This window comes from Camelus ferus, chromosome 14 (assembly GCF_009834535.1).
Source record: "Camelus ferus isolate YT-003-E chromosome 14, BCGSAC_Cfer_1.0, whole genome shotgun sequence".
Taxonomy (NCBI): domain Eukaryota; kingdom Metazoa; phylum Chordata; class Mammalia; order Artiodactyla; family Camelidae; genus Camelus; species Camelus ferus.
Window position 1 is genome coordinate 3,697,106 of NC_045709.1, and position 22,867 is coordinate 3,719,972.

Genomic DNA, 22,867 nt, shown 5'->3' on the forward strand with positions numbered 1-22,867 from the left:
CTTCAAGGCTCTGCTCTACTGTCACCACCTTCCTGAATGCTTCCCTGACTCCTCTGATGCAGTTTGTCTACTACCCCAAATACACATCAAGCCACCTTACAGCAATGATCGCACTGCATTTGTCACACCTACCTTGCTGGGGTGTTATGTGGTTCCGTGTCTCATCCCCACTACTGGACTGTAAGCTTCTTGAGCCCAGGGATGTGCGTCACTGCCTGGGTTTGAATCCCTACTCTGCCACTGGCAGCAGTGTGATCTTTGGCAAGTGATTAATCTCTCTGCCTCCGTTTTTTCATCTATAGAATGGAGCAATCGTACCTCCTTCATAGAGCTGCAGTGAGGATTAACAAGTTCCACGCAAAGCACCTAGAATGGTGCCCGAACAGTTGGTGCCACATCCGTGTTTGTAGTCGTGGCTGTTACTCCTCTGTCTCTCCCACGCCACCTTGCTAGGCCTTCCTACCAGGAGGTGGGCTCCTGATGGATCCTGCAGAGTAAGATGGCTTTCCGCTGTGCCTTGAGTTCTTATTCAGTAGGAGCTTTGTGGCCAGCCCCCCTCTCGGGATCTATGAGGCCTCCTGTGCTCTCTCTCTCCTACAGTAGATGCCAGCCCACCAGGCCATGCCCTGTCTTCTTAGTGGAGCTGCTGTTTAAAGACTTCTGAGAGGGGAGAGGGTATAGCTCAGTGGTTATCACGTGCTTACTGTGCACAAGGTCCTGGGTTCAGTCCCCAGTACCTCCATGTATGTAGATGGATGGATGGGTGGGTGGGTGGGTGGGTGGATGGATGGATGGATGGATAGATAGATATAAAATTATCCCCTCCAAAGGAATAGTACATTTGTATGATAGAATTTTATGCTCTTATTAAAATTCCAATTATGAAGGCTGTATAGCATCACCAGAATACATTTAGCCTAATGCTCAGAAGGCATGGATGGTGACTGCCGCTGTGTAAGTTCTGTCTGCATGTGGACAAAATCTGGGAGATGTCTGCGGAAAGCAGTGGTATGTTGTGGGTGACTTTTGTTTTTCCTTTTAAAAACAGTTAATGTTGCTGTAACATTTTTCCACTTAAAATATCTATTTATTCTTGCAAACTTACAAAACCCAAAACAGTTCAGCCTGGCTTCCACGTTCTCCCTAATGCATTTCTAGCCTACCTCACCCCTCCATGTTTCCACTTTGTGGTTCTCTGCTCCAAGAGGTTACAGTCAAAATGAAATCTCTCAACTCATCGCTTTCAACAGAGAATTTACCAGAGTAATCAATATATTAATTTTTTCCTTGGCTAATAAGCAGGGAAGATGAAGATAAAATTTTAAGGATCTTCTGTTGAACAAAGTCATTTAAACTTGAAATAATTTAAGAGTAACAAATACCTTTTAATACAACTAGGTACATCTGGCTACATGATAATCAATTAGGCAATTTAGAAATTCTTTATTATGGAATTTTCAAATGCACCAAAATGTAGAAAGAATAGGACAACTACCCCCACCCCCCGACCATGTAGCTATCACCCAGCTTCAACTGCATGAAATGAATTGGGGAAAGGTTAAGAAATGGAGTCCACCCACCCCTTTTCTTTCAAAACAGTATAAGGAGAACGCTAGTCATCCTGTCCTTTCACCAGCTTTTCTTCCTTCAAATAACCACCATAGCATTACTACCCTGAATGAAATGTTTTGAAATTAAAACTTACACAGCACAGGAAAGAATGAAATAATTCCATTTGCAACAGCGTGGATGGACCTAGAGATTATCATACTAAGTCAGTCAGACAAAGACAAATACATATCACTTATATGTGGAATCTAAAATATGATACAAAGGAACTTATTTACAAAACAGAAACAGACTCAGAAAACAATCTTACGGTTACCAAAGGACAGGTTGAGGGGGTAGTAAAGAGTTTGGGATTAACAGGTATGTACTACTATATATAAAATAGATAAACAACAAAGACTTGTATAGCACAGGGAACTATATTTAATATCTTGTAACCTATAATGGAAAAGAATCTGAAAAATAATATATATACATATATATATAATAATATATATACATATATATAAAAAACTGAATCACTTTGCTGTCCATCTGAAACTAACACAACATTGTAAATCAACTCTACTTCAATAAAAATTTTAAAAAAAAATTTTTTAAAGCTTATACAACGCAGGAGAGAACAGTAAACTTTAGAAGGCCACATGCTTCCAAGGGGGTTTGTCACAGGTAATCTTGTAAGGATAGTGTCATGAAGAGAAACTACAACAGGATGGTTAATTACAAATGTACACTTTCCAGGCAAGTCTGCAGAAAGACAAGCAGGTAAGAGTTCCTTCTGAATGACTTCAGCCTCCATGGGTTGGATCTGAGCAGTTTTCAACAGCTCTGGTGAGAATTTCATCTACTACTTGAACTTCCATCAACAGCTCTTGTCTGTCATTGGCTTTCTTAGTTAACACCTGCCAACTAGGAGAGCATGTAAGCTCAAGGATACAGTCAGGACTTCATCTGCTGACCTGAATCAGAAATAAAACACATAATAGGGTTGGGGAGGAAGGGAGAATAAATTGTTTCAAAGTTACCAAGTTCCTAGTATTCTGCTTCCATGCTGCCTTCTCCCTCTCATGCCCACCCTCCACCCCACTGTGCATCTTAGCTCTCCAGACTCTCCACCCATTCCTCTTTTGGAACATATGCTTTTCTTCTCCATTAATGCACCAGCCACAGTTTCTCGATCCTTCCTCTAAACTCAGACTAGATGTCACACCTTGGGACCCCTCTTGTGTAGAACCTGTGTGGTTCATCTCGCCTCCAGGGGTGGTTTTGTTTCCTTAGTATTTATATTTATGTTCTCTTTTCATGGCAAATCACACTTGTTTAACATTCATAGTAGTGCTATAATGTTTTATTTTAAGCTAATTTGTTTGCATGAAATAAATGAATTGGTTTCAGGAAAAATTAGGTAAATAAAAGTAAAAATTCAAGTGAGGGTCAGCTGGATAGCCACATGCAAAAGAATGAAGTTAGACCCCTTCCTCACACCACACACACAAAATAACTCAAAGTTAGACACATCTGTATGAACTACAATTACAAAACGCTTAGAAGAAAGCATAGATTACATCTTGGGACCTTAGGTTAGGCAATTTTTAAAGATACGGAACCAAAAGCATTAGCAACAAAGGAAAAAAATGAGACTTCATCAAGAGTACAAAGTTCTGTGCTACAAATGATACCATCAAGAAAATGAAAGAAAACCTACAAGATGGGAGAAAATATTTGCAAACTATATATCAAATATGGGACCTGTATTCCAAATACATAGAACTTATTACTTAGTAAGAAGAGAAATAACCCAATTAACAAATGGTCAAAGGATCTGAATAGATATTTCCCTAAGGAATATATCCAAAAGACCAATCAACAAGCATGTGAAGAGAGGTTTGGTATCCTCAGTCACCAGGAAAATGGAAATGAGATACTACCTCACATCTACTAGGAGGGTTACAATGAAAAAGACAGATAATTATAAATATTAGCAAAGTTATGGAGAAACCAGAACCCTAATACATCGCTGGTGAGACTAAAATGGGGCAGCTGCTTTGCACAACGTTTTGGCAGCTCCTTAAAAATGTTAAACATAGAGTTTCCATTTAGTTTGGTAATTTCACTCCTAGAGAAATTAAAACATGTGTCCACACAAAAATTTGTATATGAATGTGCACAGCAGCAGCATCATAACTAAAAATGGAATCACAAATGTCCGTCACCTGATGCATGGATAAATAAAACGTGGTTGTGACGGTTGAGTTGCTGTGCTAACATGGCTGGACCATGGTGCCCGGATATTTAGTCAAAGATTATTCCGGATATTTCTGTGTAGGTATTTTGAGGATGACACTGACATTAAATTTATTGAGTAAAGCAGATTATGCTGCATAATGTGGGTGGGCCTCATCCAATCAACTGAATGCTCCAATAGGACAAAAGACTGACCTCCCCTGGGCAAGAAGTAATTCTGCCAGCTTGAACTGCAACTCTTCCCTGGGTCGCCAGCCTGCTAGCCTACTCCATGAGGTTTTGGACTTATCAAGCCTCCACAGTGACATGAGCTGACTGCATAAAAAGAAGAAGAAAAATATGCATATATCACACATCCTGTTGGTTCTGCTTCTCTGGAGAACCCTGGCTAATATAGAGACATATCTATATAATGGAATATTATTTGGCAATAGTACAGTACTAATTCATGCTACAACATGGATAAACCTTGAAAACATTGTATAAGTGAAAACAACCAGTCACAAATTTTGTGATTCCATTTATACGAAATGCCCAGAATAGGCAAAATCATAGAGATACAAAGTAGAAGCCTGGTTTCTTAGGGCTGGGGAGTGGGAGTGCAGGGGGAATGGGGAGTGGTGCTAATGAGTATGGACTTTTTTCTGCAGGGGATGAAAATGTTCTAAAATTAGATTATGGTGATGCTGGCCCAACTCTGTGGACATACTAAAAAAAACACTGAATTGTACACTCTAAATAGGTGAGTTATAGCTCAATACAGCTGTTTAAAAAAAAGTCTAAGGGGTAAGTGATACAGGGAAATTCACGAAAAGAGAGCAGAAACATCCAACATGTTGTGAAACACTGAATTGGAGCCTGCTGTCCCTCAGAGAATCTCGGGTGCCTCTCTGGAGACACACTGTCTGTACATGTTTCCTTTTTGTTCCCTGTTGCGTTATTCATAGTCACAAGCAAATCAACCCACCTTTGCTCTAGACTGGTCACTGCATTACTCAACCTGATTAAAAATATAAGAGCAAAATATGGGTTGGCTTACGAAATAAAGTTGGCTGACGGATGCTAAAGAAGGAATCTAAAATACACATTGGACCCTTGCCTGGAAGGAGGAATGAAATTTATGTCATGAGGGAGGTGTATGTGATATTTCATGTTCTGAGTGTTTCCATCCATGAACAAAGAGCCTGATCTGCTTCTCATCCTACAAGGAGACAGGCAGAGCTGGAGGGCCCGCCTGCTTCTCCTGCGTCCTCAGTTTTCTCTGAAAATCAATGTGCCTCAGGGATTTTTTGGAGACTTGATGCCAATATATTTCTGGCCAGAGTCTATTCCCTCAAAACATACATATTTTTAAAAAATGGATTCTTCATAAAAATCAGTTTCTGCAGTTCACTCGCCTATTAAATAAAAACCTGTATTAAGTAGTCAGGTTTTTCTGGGTGCCACCATATTCTCTGAGAACCATTAAGCACGTGCTCCCCAACCCCTCACGGCCCCTACTGAGTGGACCGCAAGTCTTGTGACCGCACCTCATTGGCCACAACCGATTCCACCAGGGGTAGTGATCTGACCCACACTGGGCCAATCAGGTCCTCTTTTCTGGGAATGTGCGACTCAGATTTAAAAATTAGTTAATATGCTTCCTAAAAGAAGTTTCGAGTGACTTCTAAAATTTTTCACATGGAAAATCAAGCATATGGAATTGCAAAGGATGTTATTTCCTGGGTTCCATAAATACTTACATTTTAAAATAAAAGAATTATGTCACTCCTTTACCTATATCCAGTGGAATCTAAATTCATCCATTAAAAATAAAAAAGAACAAGCACTATATTACCAGCAGGACATTTTACATCATTCTTTTTCTCTTTAAACCTACGTTTCCATTCCAAATTCTTTTATTTTTTTTCAATTGATCACAGCATCCTAATTCTCCAGAACAAAAATACCTATGTAAATTGAAATTAGAAACATTAAAGTCTGCAGTGACCATAAGGTTTTATTAAGTGTGTTAAAAACAAATTAAAGATGCTATATATTTTCATAAGTATGCAACATAAAGTAAAATTTTATTGGCCCTTAAAACTCTTAATTCATGTGTCCAGTGATAAATATTATATATTGATGAATATCACATATTCCTACTTATCCCCATTTTTTATCATATATATGCTATCTGTAATCAATATATATGGTGATTAACTTTGTTTAAATAAAAGTACAGAGGAGTCTGGAAGTAATTTGTGTACTAAAGTCACTCAATGGTTTGAAGTTCTCAGTTTTAGGCCAAAAAAAAATCACTTAGTGATCTTCCATCAAATTTTATTTAGCTGACAACTCTAGTAGCTCCTTCTTTGGTTTTGATATAAGCAAGGACATAAAAACTACCTGCCTTGCCTAGTAGCAGATGCTCTCAGTGCCTCACACGCATCCCTGAGGCTCTAAGCATTTCAGTGTGTGCAGATGGTATCTTGCTTCCGATACGTATATTTTGAGCTGATCCCTCAAAAGCTTTCACTTTGCTTGAATGTCAGGGAGACAAGTGTCAGGGAGTTAATACCCCTGCGAGCAGACTTCAGTCAATGACAAATGAGATTCTGAGCATAAATGTTCCAGCTTCCTTGCCTCAGAATTCTGAAGTATGTTCTATGCCATCTCCCCAGGGTTCTCTAGAAAGTGAACCCCAGTTTCTCACAGGGGTAACTCATCAAGGCACTCTATATTGGCTTCCTTCTCTTCCCTGTCAGTCATTTTCCACTCTCCTGCTGATGCTTCCTGGGGTCACAGCTCTAATATAACATTTGCACTCAAGTCTTGATCTTGGCAACGCTTCTAGGGTAACCCAGCTGCAGTGGGTTGAACTGTGCCCCCACCCTACCCCGAAAAGATATATCCAAGTCCTAACTCCTGTAACCTGTGAATGTGGTCTCATTTGGAAAAAGAGTTTGCAGGTGTAATTAAGAGTCTCAAGATGAGATCATGCCGGATTACTGCAGAGGAGGGGCCCTGTAGGAGAAAGAAGAGGAAACACAAGGAACACGTGAAGATGGAGGCAGAGACAGAGAGATGCAGCCACAAACCAAGGAATGCGTGGAGCCACCAAAAGCTGGAAGAGGCAAGGAAAGATTTCTTTCCTAGAGCCTTAGGAGGGAGCTGGTCCAGATCAAGCCTCCAAAAAAGGCCCTACTTGGGTCACAGGTTGTGCCTCCTTGTGGGTAGGGAAGGCGGGGCCATGTAATTGACAGCCTTAGAAGATGGAGAAAGGAGTTCCTGAGAAGAAAATATCCTGGACAGAACAAAAGTAACAGTCATCTGCTGCAGACGTGTATACCAATGATTGCAAGTCAGATGACGTAACTATAAAGCACATCAAGGTCCAGCGGGGTCAGATAGGGGGCTGCCAATTCCACTAGGTGTGTTTCAGGTAAAGGCAAGTAAAGCTTCATAAAACATATCATGCATGATACAGTTGTAAATAAAAATATTTTATTTTACTAAACATTGTTTATCAATAGCTCCATGGCTCTTGTCTTTCTTGTTCATTGTTTTTTTCCCTAGATCCAAGCATAGTACCCACATATTTTAGGAACTCAGCAAATATTTGTTGAATTGAGGTCTTAGGACAACAGTAGGATAACCTCCTTTTAAACTAAGAGTTAAAGGAGTTGAAGCACAAAAAGATCATGCTGATAAATTTACATCCCATTTTGGGGGTGGTTTTTGGTTAGCACTTATCTACAGAGACTCAGCTTTGAAATAACACCAGCACTCAGTTTCATTTGTATTATTGTTATTATTTCTTGTCATTGACATCTGATAGCCTTGATTTTGTAAGTCCTCAGGCTCTTTGTCTCATTATCAAATGAAGCGCATATATGGGAACACTAAGCAAATATAAAATTCTATTTAAAAGGGGAGATATAGCTCAGTGGTAGAGCACATGCTTAGCATGCACAAGGTCCTGGGTTCAATCCTTAGTACTTCCATTAGAAAAAAAATTCTAAAAAAATGTAAGCTGTTTTTATTACTAGATGTTTGGAAATGTCCTAGTCTTTAACTCATTCTTGTGACATAATGGGAGTCTTTGAAAAGTCCAGAGGTGTTCTTAAGTTGCTTCTCTTTCAATCCAGCTCCTTCCTAGAGAATTTATTTACTTCTTTTTCATAGACTTGAAAGGACATGGAATTTAGGCAGGCTGCATATTTATTAACTAACACCTGATCCAGATCTACTAAAAGAAATGACTAAGATGAGTTTTGATTTATTAATACCTAACCATTACTTGTACCAGATAGATTTTTGATCTTTGATTTTAAGTATCATCACTTTATGCCTTAAGCCAGCTCATTTCTCAAAGAGTCTGTGCTGTCTGTCTCCCCCAGTTTTATTTTCAGTGGACCTCTGGTGTATTCATCATCTTTGGTTCACCTCCCACTCTCATCATTGGTCCATTCTTGGCCGCCTTTTACTTTAGCTACTTGTGTGTTTATTTGTTAATAAGATAACGAACACCCATGAACCCACTATCCAATTAGAGAACTAACACATTGACAATAACTTCTACCTTCTGTGTGTTCCCACCCTAGCCCATTTCCCTCTGCCTCCTCTCACTTTTGTAGCCACAATTCTGAATCCTGTATTTTTATTCATTCTTAATATATGCACCCCTATGTTCACAGCAGCATTAGTTACAATTGCCAAGAGATGGAAGCAACTTAAGTCCATCAACAGATGAAAGGATGCAGATGTGGTTTATATACATATGCAATGGAATACTACTCAGCCATAAAGAAGAATGACATTTTGCCATTTGCAACAACATGAATGGACTTGGAGGGCATTATGCTAAGTGAATTAAGTCAGATAGAGAAAGACTAATGCTGTACAATATCACTTGTATGTAGAGTCTTAAAAAACACAACAAACTAGAGAATATAACAAAAAAGAAACAGACTCACAGATACAGAGAACAAATTAGTGGTTACCAGTGGGAGAGGGAAGGAGGGAGGGGCAATATAGGGGAAGGGGACTAAGAGGCACAAACTATTGGGTATAAAATAAGCTACAAGAAGGGGGAGGGTGTAACTCAAGTGGTAGAGCAATACTTAGCATGCATGAGGTCCTGGGTTCAATCCCCAGTACCTCCTCTAAGAATAAATAAATAAACCTAATTACCTCCCCCCACCAAAAAAAAAAAACTATAAAATAAGCTATAAGAATATACTGTACAACACAGGGAATACAGCTAATATTTTATAATAACTATAAAGGGAGTATAGCCTTTAAAAATTGTGGATCGCTATACTGTATACCTGTAATGTATACTATTGTACATCAACTATACTTCAATAAAATTTTTTTGTCACACATCTATACATGCAACAAAATAATGATTAATTTCAAGTGTTTTTAACTTTTATAAAAAGGATATTATGCTGTATATAGTCTTCAGGGATTTTTTTCCCATTTAGTTTCTAGCTGCTGTAATTCATTCATCTCCATTGCTGTATCGTATTTCATTGTGTGAATATGCCCACATTTATGTATCTGGCCTCTTGGACACTGAGTTTAGGCTCTCAAATTTCTTGCTGTAATGGACATTCTCGTATGTGGTTTTCTCTCCCAGCGCACACCTGCTGGAGTTGCCCTCAGTTTATACGTAGCAATATACTGTGAGTCAGTTGTAGCATGTGTGAATGTTCAGCTCTGCAGTATAAAGCCAGACTGTTTTTCCAAAGCAAGTGTAACAATTTATTCTCAATTATTTCTCACCATCCTATTGATCTATCCTCTTCAGCACTTGGTATTGCCAGACTTCACAATTTTTTCCCCATTAAAAAAAAATGAAGTATAGTTGATTTACAATGTTGTATTAGTTTCTGGTGTACAATACAGTGATTCAGTTATACATGCACACACACACACACACACACACACACACACACACACACACACATATATATATATATATATATATATATATATTCTTTTTCATTACAAGCTACTATAAGCCACTGAATATAGTTCCCTGTGCTACACAGTAGGACCTGTTTATCTATTCTGTATACAGTAGTTAGTATCTGCAAATCCCAAACTCCCAATTTATTCCTCCCACCCCACTTCCCTCCCTGGCAACCATCAGTTTGTTTTCAATGTCTGAGTCTATTTCTGTTTTGTTTTTGTCATTATTTTTAAGAGTCCACATATAAGTGATATCATAGATATTTGTCTTTCTCTGATTGACTTACTTCACTTAGTATGATCATCTCTAGGTCCATCCATGCTGTTGCCAATGACATTATTTCATTCCTTTTTATGGCTGAGTAGTATTCCATTTTCTTTATCCATTCATCTGTTAATAGAAATTTAGGTTGCTTCCATGTCTCGGCTATTGTAAAAAGTGCTGCTATGAACATTGGGGTGCATGTATCTTTTCAAATTAGTTTGACCAATAGTAGGATTGCTGGATCATACAGTATTTTTAGTTTTTTAAGGAACCCCCATACTGTTTTCCATAGTGGCTGCACTAATTTGCATTCCCATCAACAGTGTAGGAGGGTTCCTTTTTCTCCACACCCTCTCCAGAATTTACTATTTCTAGACTTTCTGATGATGGCCATTCTGACTGGTGTGAGGTGATACCTCATTGTAGTTTTGATTTGCATTTCTTGAATAATTAGTGATGTTGAACATCTTTTCATGTGCCTGTTGGCCATCTGTATCAGACCTCAATTTTTGCCAATTAAATGGATGTAAATTAGAGTCTCTTTATGGTCTTGATTTGCCTTTCTTGGATTATTTATGAGGAATTCAATAAATGGAACAGGAAAAAAATGATTATCCATATGAAAAATAAATCAGATTCCTATCTCACATCAGACATGCAAATCAACTCCAGATGGATTAAGGATTCAAATATCAAAAGCAAAACTTTAAAACTTTTAGAAAAAATATGAGTGACTATCTTTAGATCTGAAGGATAGGGAAGGATTTCATAAACAATGGACATATAAAAGCCCACTATAAAGTAAAAGTGTGATGAGTTTGACTATATTGAAATTAAAAACTTGCATTAATCAAGAGACATGTTGAAGGTGAAAAGACAAACTACAAATAAAGAAGCCGTATCATATATAACAGACAAAAGATCTGGATCAAGACTATTTTAAGAACAACCTAGCATGCACAAGGTCCTGGGTACAATCCCCAGTACCTCCATCAAAAAATAAAATTAATTAATTAACTAACAAACTTAATTACCTCCCCCCAAAACAAAACAAAAAAGAATATTTTAAGAACTACAAATCAATAAGGAAAGGAGAATAACCTAATAGAAAAATAGGCAAAAGACATAAATGGATATTTCACAGAAGAGGAAACACATAAACCCAATACTCATATGGCAAGACACGCTATCTCCTCAATTTAGAAAACATCTTTTGAGGAAAAACAGGATACTTTAAAAACATAGCTACTCTGGTCTTCTTCTAGGCTAAGAAAAAATAAACACCTAGAAAAACAAAAGCAAACTGAAGCACTGAAGCTTCATCCAATATTTCAGGAAAAGCAACTAAAATTAAAGGATATTTACTAACATATTTTAAGCTTATTTTCCAATTTTGATCGTTTCTGCCGCTTTACACATTGTTGGCACTCAAGAATGGTTAATTGATCGATTCCCTGTGCCTGATTTTCTGCAAGCCTAACTTTGATTTCTTTCAGACTCGGAACAGATGGGCACATAGTTTTAAGACATTAATAAACATTATAGAACATGATCTTCTTTCTCTGAACCCCGCGCCCTGTTGGCTATGAGAATAAAGCATCCACTTGAAGGAAGAAATCAGATTTAATCTAAAAGGCATGGTATAGCTATGCAGCGCCCAGACCCTGTGGTTGAAAACAAAGTGCTTAGTCGGCATTTCTAGGGGGAATCAGAGCACAAAAGAGATGGGAATGCCCCCAGGCCCCTCACTTACTGATCCTGAAATCAAACGAATGTGCTTTTATAACACAGGCACTAAATTGTAAGGTGCCCTCAGAGAGCACTGGTTTCATAACGATGACATTCCGGAGAGTAGTTACTTCTTTTGTATCAGATTGTTAAATTGTGAGCTCATAGTATTTTATTTATAATTTTTATTCATGAAAACTACTCAAAATATTAACCTTCTGAGGTTGGTCTGTAGGAGATTATCTGGAGAAAATTGATTGATGTGATGGTACTGCTTTGGGTTTTCTGCAGAAAGATATAACCTTATGGGTATAATCTTTATCTGGATAATGTGAAAATACATACTAAAAGGCCTAGAATTTTATATTTTCTTTGACCCAACAATTTAACATCTATGAATTTATTCTGAGGAAGAAATCATGGATGAGCCTAAAGATACAGCTACTAGAATATTCATCAAAGTACTGTCCGTAAAAGTGAAAAAGTGAAAACAATCTAAATGTTAAAAATTAGGAATTGATCAAATTGCAATTTACCAGCACATCTATTAAAATAATGCCAAAGCATATTTGAAGACATGGAAATTGATCATATGGTTAAAGGTTACAAACAGAATATAAGGTATGATCTTATTTAAAAACACACACAAACACACACACACACACACACACACACACACACACAACAACCCTAGGGGAATAATGGATTGAAGGAATGAAAAATGGAAGCTTGAATCAACTCTCAAAAAAGAAAAGTAGTGATGATTATGTCTAGAGTATGAAAAAATATCAGGCCAAAGTGGTAAAACTGTTACACTAAAATTGAAAGGCTTGGATGCTCTGAAGCGTATGTGCAGTGAGAGTAAACAACATCAGAAAAATATGTGTTAGATCTAGGGCTCAACATTTCTGAGCGCCTACAATGTGCCAGGAGCGATAGACGTACCTGTTTTAATCCTTTCCAGAGACTCAGGATAAGTAACAATCAGGAAGATGAGGTGGTCTGCTTGAGGTTGCACGGCTACGACAAGGTGGAGCAGGGATTCTGAGCCGGGGCTGGGTACTGCTAGTGCACCATGGCGAGAAAGGAATGATTGGTAACAATGATTTTTAATGATTTTGAACTTAAGCTCCAACAATGGAGGAAAAAGGCTGGCAAACTATGGAATATTATAGGTGCCTTATCAGGATCTCAAAAGCAACAACATTGTGAGCTATTTCTTTCTTGGGTTTTTTTTTTTTTTTTTTTGAAGGGGAGGGTAATTAGGTATATTTATTCATTTAGTATTTTTTTTTTTCTTAACAGAGGTACTGGGGCTTGAACCCAGGACCTTGTACATGCTAAGCATGTGCTCTACCACTGAGCTACACCCTTCCTGCCTGTTAGAGATTTTCTTTTCTAGGAGATGAGGGACCAAGTTAATTCTCTTCTTTGGACCATTTGACTAGTTTATCATCTTTAACACAAGGATTTTTATTAGTTCTTGTGCTGTACTGGTGCTGATTAAGGACTGGACCCTTTTTTATCATGTTATTAAGTTTTTCCTGCTTTTGGTACAGTTCCTACTTTTCCTGGAGTTGTTTCATTAACTTGTGCTTTTCAACTCATTGCTTACACAGATTTTAAAGGAACTATGCCTTATAAACCAACGTGTTCTTAAAAGGAAGAGACAAACATCCACGTCTATTAATAAATGTAGTTTTTTTTTACAGCTCCCCTTCCATACATTTCGTATTGATTTTTTTTCTTTTGTCATAATGGACTCATAAATGCTCACAGAACTGCCCAGTTCAACTAAGATCATGTATATCAATGGTTCTCAAAATGTGGTCTCTAGACCGGTAGCAGCTTCACCTGGAAACGCATTAAAAATGCCCTGTTCCAGACCTGTTCCAGATCTGCTGGGGGGTGGGCCCAGCAATGTGGGTTTTCACATCTCCATGTGGTTCTGATGTGCTCTCAGCTTTGAGAACCACTGATTTACACTGTACGTGAAGATGGTGATACTTAAATTATTACATGGCCATGGGGAGCTCACTCTGAGTTATCTGACTGCTGATGTTTTAAAAAAACATCTTTGCTGTCTAGAAACACCAAGATATTCCAGATTCAAAGTGATTTTTTTCCCTTTCCTAAGATATTCAATAAGCTTCTCTCCAAGGAGTTCTTTTTCCACTTAGTGAAATTAGAGAACAAAATCCTGGTGTTAGTGATGCTCACATGTGTTGTGGGTGATCCAAAGAACAGCCGCTGACACTGGGACACATTCAATGAGAGAGCTTAAAGGTTCTGTACTCACACTGATCTTTTTTTCCCCATTGAACATATAAAGTTACTGGATTCTGTCTATTGTATGCGGTTTTATTGAACAGTAAAATTTTCTACTATGTTGACAACATAAGCTGACTTTCATCGTTTTTTTTCCATGCAAAGTTACCCAACTCTTAATTATTAAAAAGTTATTAAATTAAACTACACTTCCTTCTCAAAGGGTCATCCTTTTGAAGAATATTTCAAGAGGATGAAAGTATCATCCAGGGAGAGAGGAGGATAGATTTCTAGCAAGTTCCTTTCCATAGGGCGGGGTCGCAAGAAATGTTTTCATAGTCCTGGGAAACCCTATAGCTGGTCTGTTTTGTTATTAATTATTATTATTATTATTAAAAATGTATCATTGCCTTATTTGTATTTCATTGCAATTAGTGTGGTCATCTTGAAGTTTTTTCTACCAAGAGTTTCTGATGTTCTTCAGAAGGGAATTTTGCATTCTTCTCTCTGCTTCTCTCCACATATATGATGCTGGTGGTATGTCATCTAGGTTTGAGTGTTTCTTCATTTATTCATTTCTACTCATGTATCTGTGTTAGGACACAAAAAAGAGTGAAGTGATCCCACTGGAACGCACAAGACAGTGTCATGGAATGTTGAAGATGGAGAATCTTCTGTGTAGCCCTCAGAAGGTTATGATTTACCACCTCGCATCATCAGTCATATCCCCTGACTTCAGCCCAAGTCAGATATTCATCCACAGTAAACTCTGGGTAGTAGGGGAAACGGGCAATGTGCCAGTGGAGGCAGAGGAGGGTGAATAAAGGTCAAATGAAGATTTGGTCCATTCTGAAGAATTTTAGATCTCTGTATGTCTTTAAAAAAAAAAACAACTTTATTATGGTATAATTTCTTTACAGTAAACCACATATTTCAGATGTACAACTGGATGAATTTTGATAGATGTATATACACTACGAAACCACCACCACAATCAAGATAGCTAACATTTCCATCACTCCTCAAGAGGTGCAAATTTCAAACTCCCAATGTATCCTTTTTTCCCCCCTTAACAATGGTGGAAATAGTCTCTTGCATTAGTAGACTGTTAGTTTTATTGTATTTTAAAAATATTGGACTACGGTGGGCGAGGGTATAGCTCAATGGTAGAGTGCCTGCTTAGCACGCACATGGTCCCAGGTTCAATCCCCAGTACCTCCATTAAATAAATAAATAAATAATAAAGCCTAATTACCCCCCCCCCCCCAAATTGGACTACATGTTTGAAGTAGGTGGTATTTATCTGAGAAGATTAACACCACTTAGAAAATAACCAGGTTAATTATTCTGTATGGTACAAGAGAGAAATTGGCATTTGCTTTCAGGTAGACTGATTGAGCCGAACTCCATCATGAGGAGTGCCAGAGACTTACAGCAACACAGAGAAACACTGATGGAAACACAGAGAGAGAGAGGAAATGAATTTGTCCTCAGAAAGGAGTGCCAGTTCCGAGTCTGCCCAAAAATGACTCCCCGTGTAATCTTTGGAAAGTCAACTAAACTGTGGCTCAGTTGCTTGGTTTCCTAGGCTTGGCAAAAATTTGTTTTTCCTTAACTCACTAACAATGTAGAGCTAAATGTATGAGACAGATGTGAGTTTTTGGAAGACGATGTTAAAAAAAAAAGTCCTATTGGATAATTGTTTTTATTTGCTAATACATTTGTAAATAAATTTGTAAATGCAGACATTTTATAAAGGATTTTTTTTGTGTGTCATCTTATTTAAATGCCCCCAAAGCTAAAGAAGTCAAGTTGTTTTCATGTCTTATATTTAAGGAAATTGAGGCTCAGAATGTCCTCCCCGTGACACACAGGTTTAACAGCAAGACAAGCACCAGAGTCCAGATCTTCTGAGCCCTACTTCACTAAATGCTCTTGCCCTTAACCAACTGTACTTTGTGTGGCTAATTAGAGGACTGTGTGCAGTATTTATTCATTCATTCATTCAAATACACAATAAATGCATACCATGTGCCAGCACGAAGAGGAAAAAACACCTCTGCTGTATTTCACGATTTGCCAAGCTGGTTTGGGTTGCAAAAAAAGGTGCTAGCTCATTTCTAGCCATTGAACTTCTTTTTTCCTCTATGACATTTAGATGTTACAAAAGACTGGAAAGTAAGTTTAAGCCCATGGTCTTCTTCCTTTCCACTGAGTTATGTTTGTAGCTTGACCCACTTGAATTCCTCACCTGTAGTCAAGTTAGGCCTATGGCTTATAAATGGGCCGTAGGCTGTGGGTGTGGAGGCGTAGGGGCAACACTGCAGAGAGCGGGGAAAGCAGGACAGATCCTGGTCCTGGGAGGGGACTTCTGAGGACAGCGCTCTCCTCTTTTTGCTCCCATATGGTGGCAGCAGAAAGTCATAGATCCAGGCACTAGGGGAACTTGTTTTGAGATGGCCTGAGGCTTGCTGTGGGTTGTTTTGGTTTGACATCACACAAAAGTGCTTTTCTTTCTTTAGGAGTTAAAAGTTAAACGCACACCTACCATATAATCTAGTCTTTTTACTCTTAGGTATTTATCCAGAGAGAAACAAAACCATCTGCTCATACTTGTATACCAGCCTTATTTGTAATAGTCAAAACTGGAAACAACCCAAATGTCCGTCAACAGGTGAAGAGAGAGACTGTGGTATATCCATACAATGGAATATTGTTTAGCAATAAAAATGAGTGAGTTGTTGTAAACACAACAACATGGTTACATCTTAAAATAATTAAAGAAGGAGTGTACATGCTGTATGATTATATTTATTTAAAATTCTAGAAAATGCAAACTAACCTATAGTGACAAAAAGCAGGTTAGTGGTTGCCTGGGAATGGGGCTGGGTGAGATTACAAGGGGGCAAGAGGAAACCTTTGGGGGTGATGGCTATGTTCACTATCTTGCGAACAAATGTCAAAATTTACCAAATTGTATGCTCAAAATTTGTGCAGTTTATTGTGTGTTGATTATATTGAGATAAACCTGTAAAAAAAAAAATCCATGGAGGTATTTGGTATTTTTCTTTCTCTGAAATTTCCCTTGTTTTCTCTGCCTTGACTTCATTTACTGTTTTTTTTTTTTAATAGACTATTTTTTAGAGCAGTTTTAGATTCACAGCAAAACTGTGTGGAAAGTACAGAGACTTTCCATCTACCTCCTGCCCCCACACAAGCATAGCCTCCCCCATTATCAACATTCCCTACCAGAATGGTCCATTTGTTACAATTGATGAATCTGTACAGACACATCAGTATTACCCAAAGTCCACAGTTGACATTAGAGTTCACTCTTGGTGTTGTATGTTCTATGGGTTTGGACAAATAAATAATGATAGGTATCCACCATTATAGAATCAAACAGACGAGTTTCGCTGCCCTTAAAGTCCTCTGTGATCTGCCTACTTATCTCTCTCTACTCCTAACCCCCGGCAGCCACTGACATTTCTACAGTCTGCATAGCTGGGCTTTTTCTAGAATGTGGTATAGTTGGAATCATGCAGTACGTAGCTTTCTTAGATTGGCTTCTTTCACTTAGTAATATATATATTTTTTAAATTTGTTTTATTTTAAATTATTTTTTAATGGAGGTACTGGGGATTGAATCCAGGACCTTGTGCATGCTAAACATGTGCTCTACCACTGAGCTATATCCACCCCCTACTTAGTAATATGTATTTAATGTTCCTCCAGATCTTTTCATGGCTTGAGAGATCATTCCTTTTTTGGTGCTGAGTAGTATTCCATCGTCTGAATGGACCACAGTTTACTTTTCCACTTACCTACTGAAGGACATCTTGGTTGCTTCCAGGTTTTGGCAATTATGAAAAAAAAGTTGCTTTTTTAAAAAGAGTCTCAGCTAGGTCTTCTTCAAGGTAGGCCCTTAACTGTGGAATATTCTGTTTACATTCATTGCCTCATTTACTATAAATCACTAATGATTCCTGCCAGGAAGCAGGTGCAGTGCCAGGGGCTATGGAGGGAGAGTGGAAGGGAAGTAACTTGGGGTCATGCAAAGGGGGTCAAGTGGGGATGTCAGACAGACGTGGAGTCTCCCATTAGCTGGGTCACATCTGGCAGATTCTTTGCTTTTTGAATTTCAGTTTCCTCTTTTGTAAAATGAGATCCCAATACCGGCCCCATGAGTTTGTCAAGAGGACAGAATGATAGGAAGGTAAAGGGGCTGACACATGTCACATGCTGGACTTGCTTCCCTTCCCTCCCACGGACTGTCGCAGGGAGATCTGTTTGCCAGAGAAACTTTACATTTTCTTGGCTTTTCAGGATGATTAAAGCCAAAAGCCCAGTGGCATCTGGGCTTGAAGATGGTGATTTTGTAGGTCTGGAAGTGACGAAGGGTGTGTGCTTGGTCTTGAAAAGAGAAATAGAATAGAGCTAATGAATAAGAGCGCTTGATAATCAGGGAAGGCAAAATGCATACCTGATCCCACTTTATATCCCCCCCCCCCCCACCTTGAGGTACATTTTGTAGAAAGTGAATCAAAGTGTATAGTTCTATGAATTTTGACAAAAGTATACACACATGTAACCATCACCCATGTCCTGAACATATCCTGAAAGTTCATCTGTGACCCTTTTCACTAGGGTGGGTCCCTCCCCAGAGGCAACTATCGATCTGACTTAATTAGAAGCCCCAAAAGGGGTCTCAGTGGACAAAGTCAAGGTGTTGGCAGAGCTGGGTTGTTTTCTGGAGTCTCTAGGGAGAATCTGTTTCCTTGCATTTTTCAGCTTTTAAAGACCACTCATATTCCTTAGCTCGTGGCCCCTTCCTCCATCTTTGAAGCCAACCACGTTGCATCTCTGACCATTCTTCCGTAATCACCTCTCCCTCTGACTACAGCCAGGAAAGTTCTCTGATTTTAAGGACTCGTGTGATTAGACTGGGCCCACCTGCCTGGGTAATCCTGAATGATCCCCTCTCTCAAGGTCCTTAAGCTTCACGACGTCCCTTCTGCCAGGTTGCCGTGGGGATTAGAGCTGGACATCTTTGAGGGGCTGTTATTCCACCGACTGCAGCATCTTTGGGCAAGTGTCATATTCCTAAGATTCATCCATGTTGTTGTGTATGTCACTAAGTTTGTTGTTTCTTTGCTGAGCCGTATTCTGGTGTATGACTGTATCATAGTTGTGTGTCTGTTCTTCCATTGATGCATTTGGGTTGTTACCAGTGTTTGGGTGTTATGAATAAATTTTATTCTTACATTGTTTTTTATTTCATTTGGGTAAAACCGTAGGAGAATTGCTAGATCACAGGGTAATTGCATGTTTGACTTTTCATGTGTTTCTTGGTCATTCCCATATCTTCTTTTGTGAGGTGAGGTGTGTTTCCAAGTGTTTTGCCCATGTTTTGTTTTTCCTAGGTTGTTTGTCTTTTTATTATTTGTTTGTAGATGATCTTTCTATGTTCTGAAAATCCTGGGTCAGATAAATGGATTTCAATATTTTCTTTCTGTCTGTGGCTTGCCTTTTCCTTTTTGTAATGGTATCTTTGATGAATGAAAGTTTTAAATTGTGATGAAATCTGATTTCTCAATTTTAAAAAAGTAATTAGTGCCTTTTATATACTGTCTAAAAAAAAGCTTTCCCTGCATCTGAGTCTTGAGGATATTCTCCAATGTTTTCTTCTGGAAACTTTGTAGTTTTAGCTCTTATATTTAGGTCTATGATCCATCTCAAGTTAATTTTGATATGTGGCGTGTAGTAGGTGTTACAGTAAAATTTTTTTCTGTACAGATATCTAGTTATTCCAGCACCATGTTTTGAAAAGACTTATATTTCCTCACTGAACTGCATTCATATCTTTCTCATAAATCAATTAACCAAATACATACTTATTTCTGAACTTGATTCTGTTCCATTGGTCTGTTTGCCAATCCTTGGCCAATATCAGTTTTAATAATTTAACTTTATAGGAAATCTTGAAATCAGATAGTGTAACTTAATTCTCTTCAATATGATTTTGGCTACTATGGGTCATTTTTTGGCTTACATCACTGTTGTGGATTGAACTGCGACCCTCCTCTCCCCCAAAAAGAGATATGGTACCTGTGAATGTGGCCATATTTGGAAATAGAGTGTTTGCATCTGTAACCAAGTTAAGATGAGGTCATACAGAATCAGGGTGGACTCTAATCTAATATGACTGGTGCCCTTATAAGAAGATGAGAAGAGACACAAAGACACACAGGGGAAAGGTCATGTGAAGATGGAGGAACAGATCAGGGTGAAGCATCTCCAAGACAAAGAAGGCCAGCTATTGCCAGCAAGCCACCAGAAGCGAGGAGAGAGGCCTGGAACAGATTCTCCCTCACAGTGTTAGAAAGAAGCAACCCTGTCCACACCTTGACTTTGGACTTCCAGCCTCTAGAACTCCGAGACCACACATTTTTTTTGTTTTAACCACTCAGCTTGTGGTACTTTGTTACGGCAGCCCTGGAAAGCTAATACAGTTAATGAAACAACTCAAACTTGCTTAAGCAATAAGGAAATGACTGTTTCTTAAACTGACACATCTGAGTTGAGGGGGTTCCTGATGAAATTTATGTGAAATATTAGGTGTGAAGATGCGGTTCAATTGTAAAGGTCAGAAATCCCCACAATACTGGCTCACTCAAGGTGAGTATTGTCTTTTCTTTTTTTTTCATGTAGGTGTTGGTATTCCAGGATACTCAAACCAATTTGGTTATCCCACTTCCAAATATATACATATCCTAGAAACTCTTACTTTTTTTTTTTTTGGAGGGGGTAATTAGGTTTATTTATTTATTTACTTATTTTAAGGGAGGTACTGGGGATTGAACTCAGGACTTCGTGCCTGCTAAGCCCATACTCTCCCACTGAGCTATACCCTCCCTCCTGAGACTCTCACTCTGGTATACGGGATGACAGATGCAAGACTACTCACATGAGTCCTTAAAAGCAGAGAACTTTCCTGGCTGTAGTCAGAGGGAGAGGTGACTACGGAAGAATGGTCAGAGATGCAACGTGGTTGGCTTCAAAGATGGAGGAAGGGGCCACTGCATTACAGTAGCAACAATGACAAAAACAACGTAACAGCTCAAATAGCCACCAGCGGGAGGATGGATTCACACCGCAGCAACGTGGATGAATAATTATCATGGACATTATGTTAAACAAAAGTAGCCAGATATAAAAGAATATACACAGCATGATTTTAAGGAGTTGGGAAAAGTAATCCCTGGTGACAGTATTCAGAATAGGAGTTACCATAGGGATTATTTCTGGAGTGCAGTTACTTACTGGAAAGTGGCATAGAGATCCTTTTGGGAGTGATAACAAAATACTACATCTTGAGCTGGTTGGTAATTACACAGGTGTATATATGCAGAAATTTACCAAACTGTGCACTCAAGATTTGTGTACTTTATTGTATATAAGTTATATCTCAAAAACATCCTAAGCAAAAATGACAAAATGTTAACATCTGTTAATTCTCAGTGATAGGTACTCAGAGTGCTATTACTGACTTCTCTGTATTTTTCTGTACATTAAAATTGTATTATAATTTTAGGAAAGAGAGGGAGAAGTAATTCTCCATGACTGAAGTGACACCCATTCTAGAAGAGGTGACATTTTGAGTTGAGGTCCCTGCCCATAGGACTCCCCAGTGCTTGGGTGAAGGAGTTCCCTCACAATGGAATGCAGATGACACCAACCAACCAGCCTCTCCCGGTGGAGGTAGGGTGATCTGCATTGTTACTCTCTCAGTAAACTGGCATGACTCGTAAAAAGTGGGGCTGTTCTGGAGACTCTTTTGAAGATCAGCTTGACTGATTCTTTAGCTGAGAGGGACCTAGAGCCACCATGCAAGAGCTGGGCTGGGGTGTCCACTACCTTGCACCCCAACCTAGCTAAGGAGGGAGAGCTGCATTTGAAAGGCAGCTCCCTGGCCTCAGCTCCCAGATAGGTTGCTGCTCTGTTAGCCCAGGGCATCCTCAGTGGGTGCTACAGCAAGTCAAAGAATGTGAGGGAGGGAAAGAGAGAAAAGGAAATTTAATAAGGGAGGTAGGGAAAAAAAAAAAAGAGGTGAAATGAAAGACGCACATGCCTTCAAGGACCTGGGTTATCTGCTCCTTTATCTGGAGGCTCTTTCTCCACCTTAAGCTGGAGAAAGGGAGTCTGTGGTGAAGCCCAAAGTGGCTCCAAGCCAGACAGACCTGCCTTTCCATTATTAGGTGACCAGACTGCTGCTTAACCACTCTGTGCCTCAGTTTCCTTACCTGTAAAACAGAAGCAGGAATTCTACCTCTCAGGGTTGCTTTGGGCCTGGAAATGGTGCATGCCGAGACTTGAGGGAGGAGGTCCTTGATAACCGGGGTTAGACGCCTCGCTTCCCTCTCCGGCCAGTTTGTTGCTCAGAGACCAGGGCAGCGCTGTCCAAAAGGATTTTCAGCGATGATGGCTGTTGAGAACTTGATACGCGACTAGTGCAACTGAGGGACTGAATTTTTCATTTTACTCGATTTCCATTGCTTTATATTTAAGAAGCCACCCGTGGCAAGTGACTACCGCATTCAGCAGCGCAACGTGTAGGGCCTTCGCAGAGACTGGAGTTATTCCTGGCCACGACTGGTCCCCCGCCAGGCGGCTGGGCGGGGTGGCTCAGTGTGGACACTGAGAGGCGCCCGGTTCGCGCTGCGTCTACACAGTAATTTCTTCCCTAACAAACTCCTCCCGAGCAATTCACCAGGGCTGGTGTGAATTCCCAGGGCTGTAGTCAGGCCACGGGCTCCAGGATGGGAGCAATTC

The 22,867-nt window shown here is 39.2% G+C and overlaps 1 long non-coding RNA gene across 1 annotated transcript; it reads right to left on the reverse strand.

Moving 5' to 3' along the window:
• Window positions 1–13,795: 13,795 nt before the first annotated feature.
• LOC116668518 lies at window positions 13,796–22,474 on the reverse strand. The gene is made up of 3 exons (XR_004325624.1): window positions 22,339–22,474; window positions 21,003–21,114; window positions 13,796–14,910 (listed from the first exon to the last, which is right to left on the reverse strand). It is a non-coding gene; the product is annotated as an uncharacterized LOC116668518 (long non-coding RNA).
• Between the last annotated feature and the right edge of the window lie 393 nt (window positions 22,475–22,867).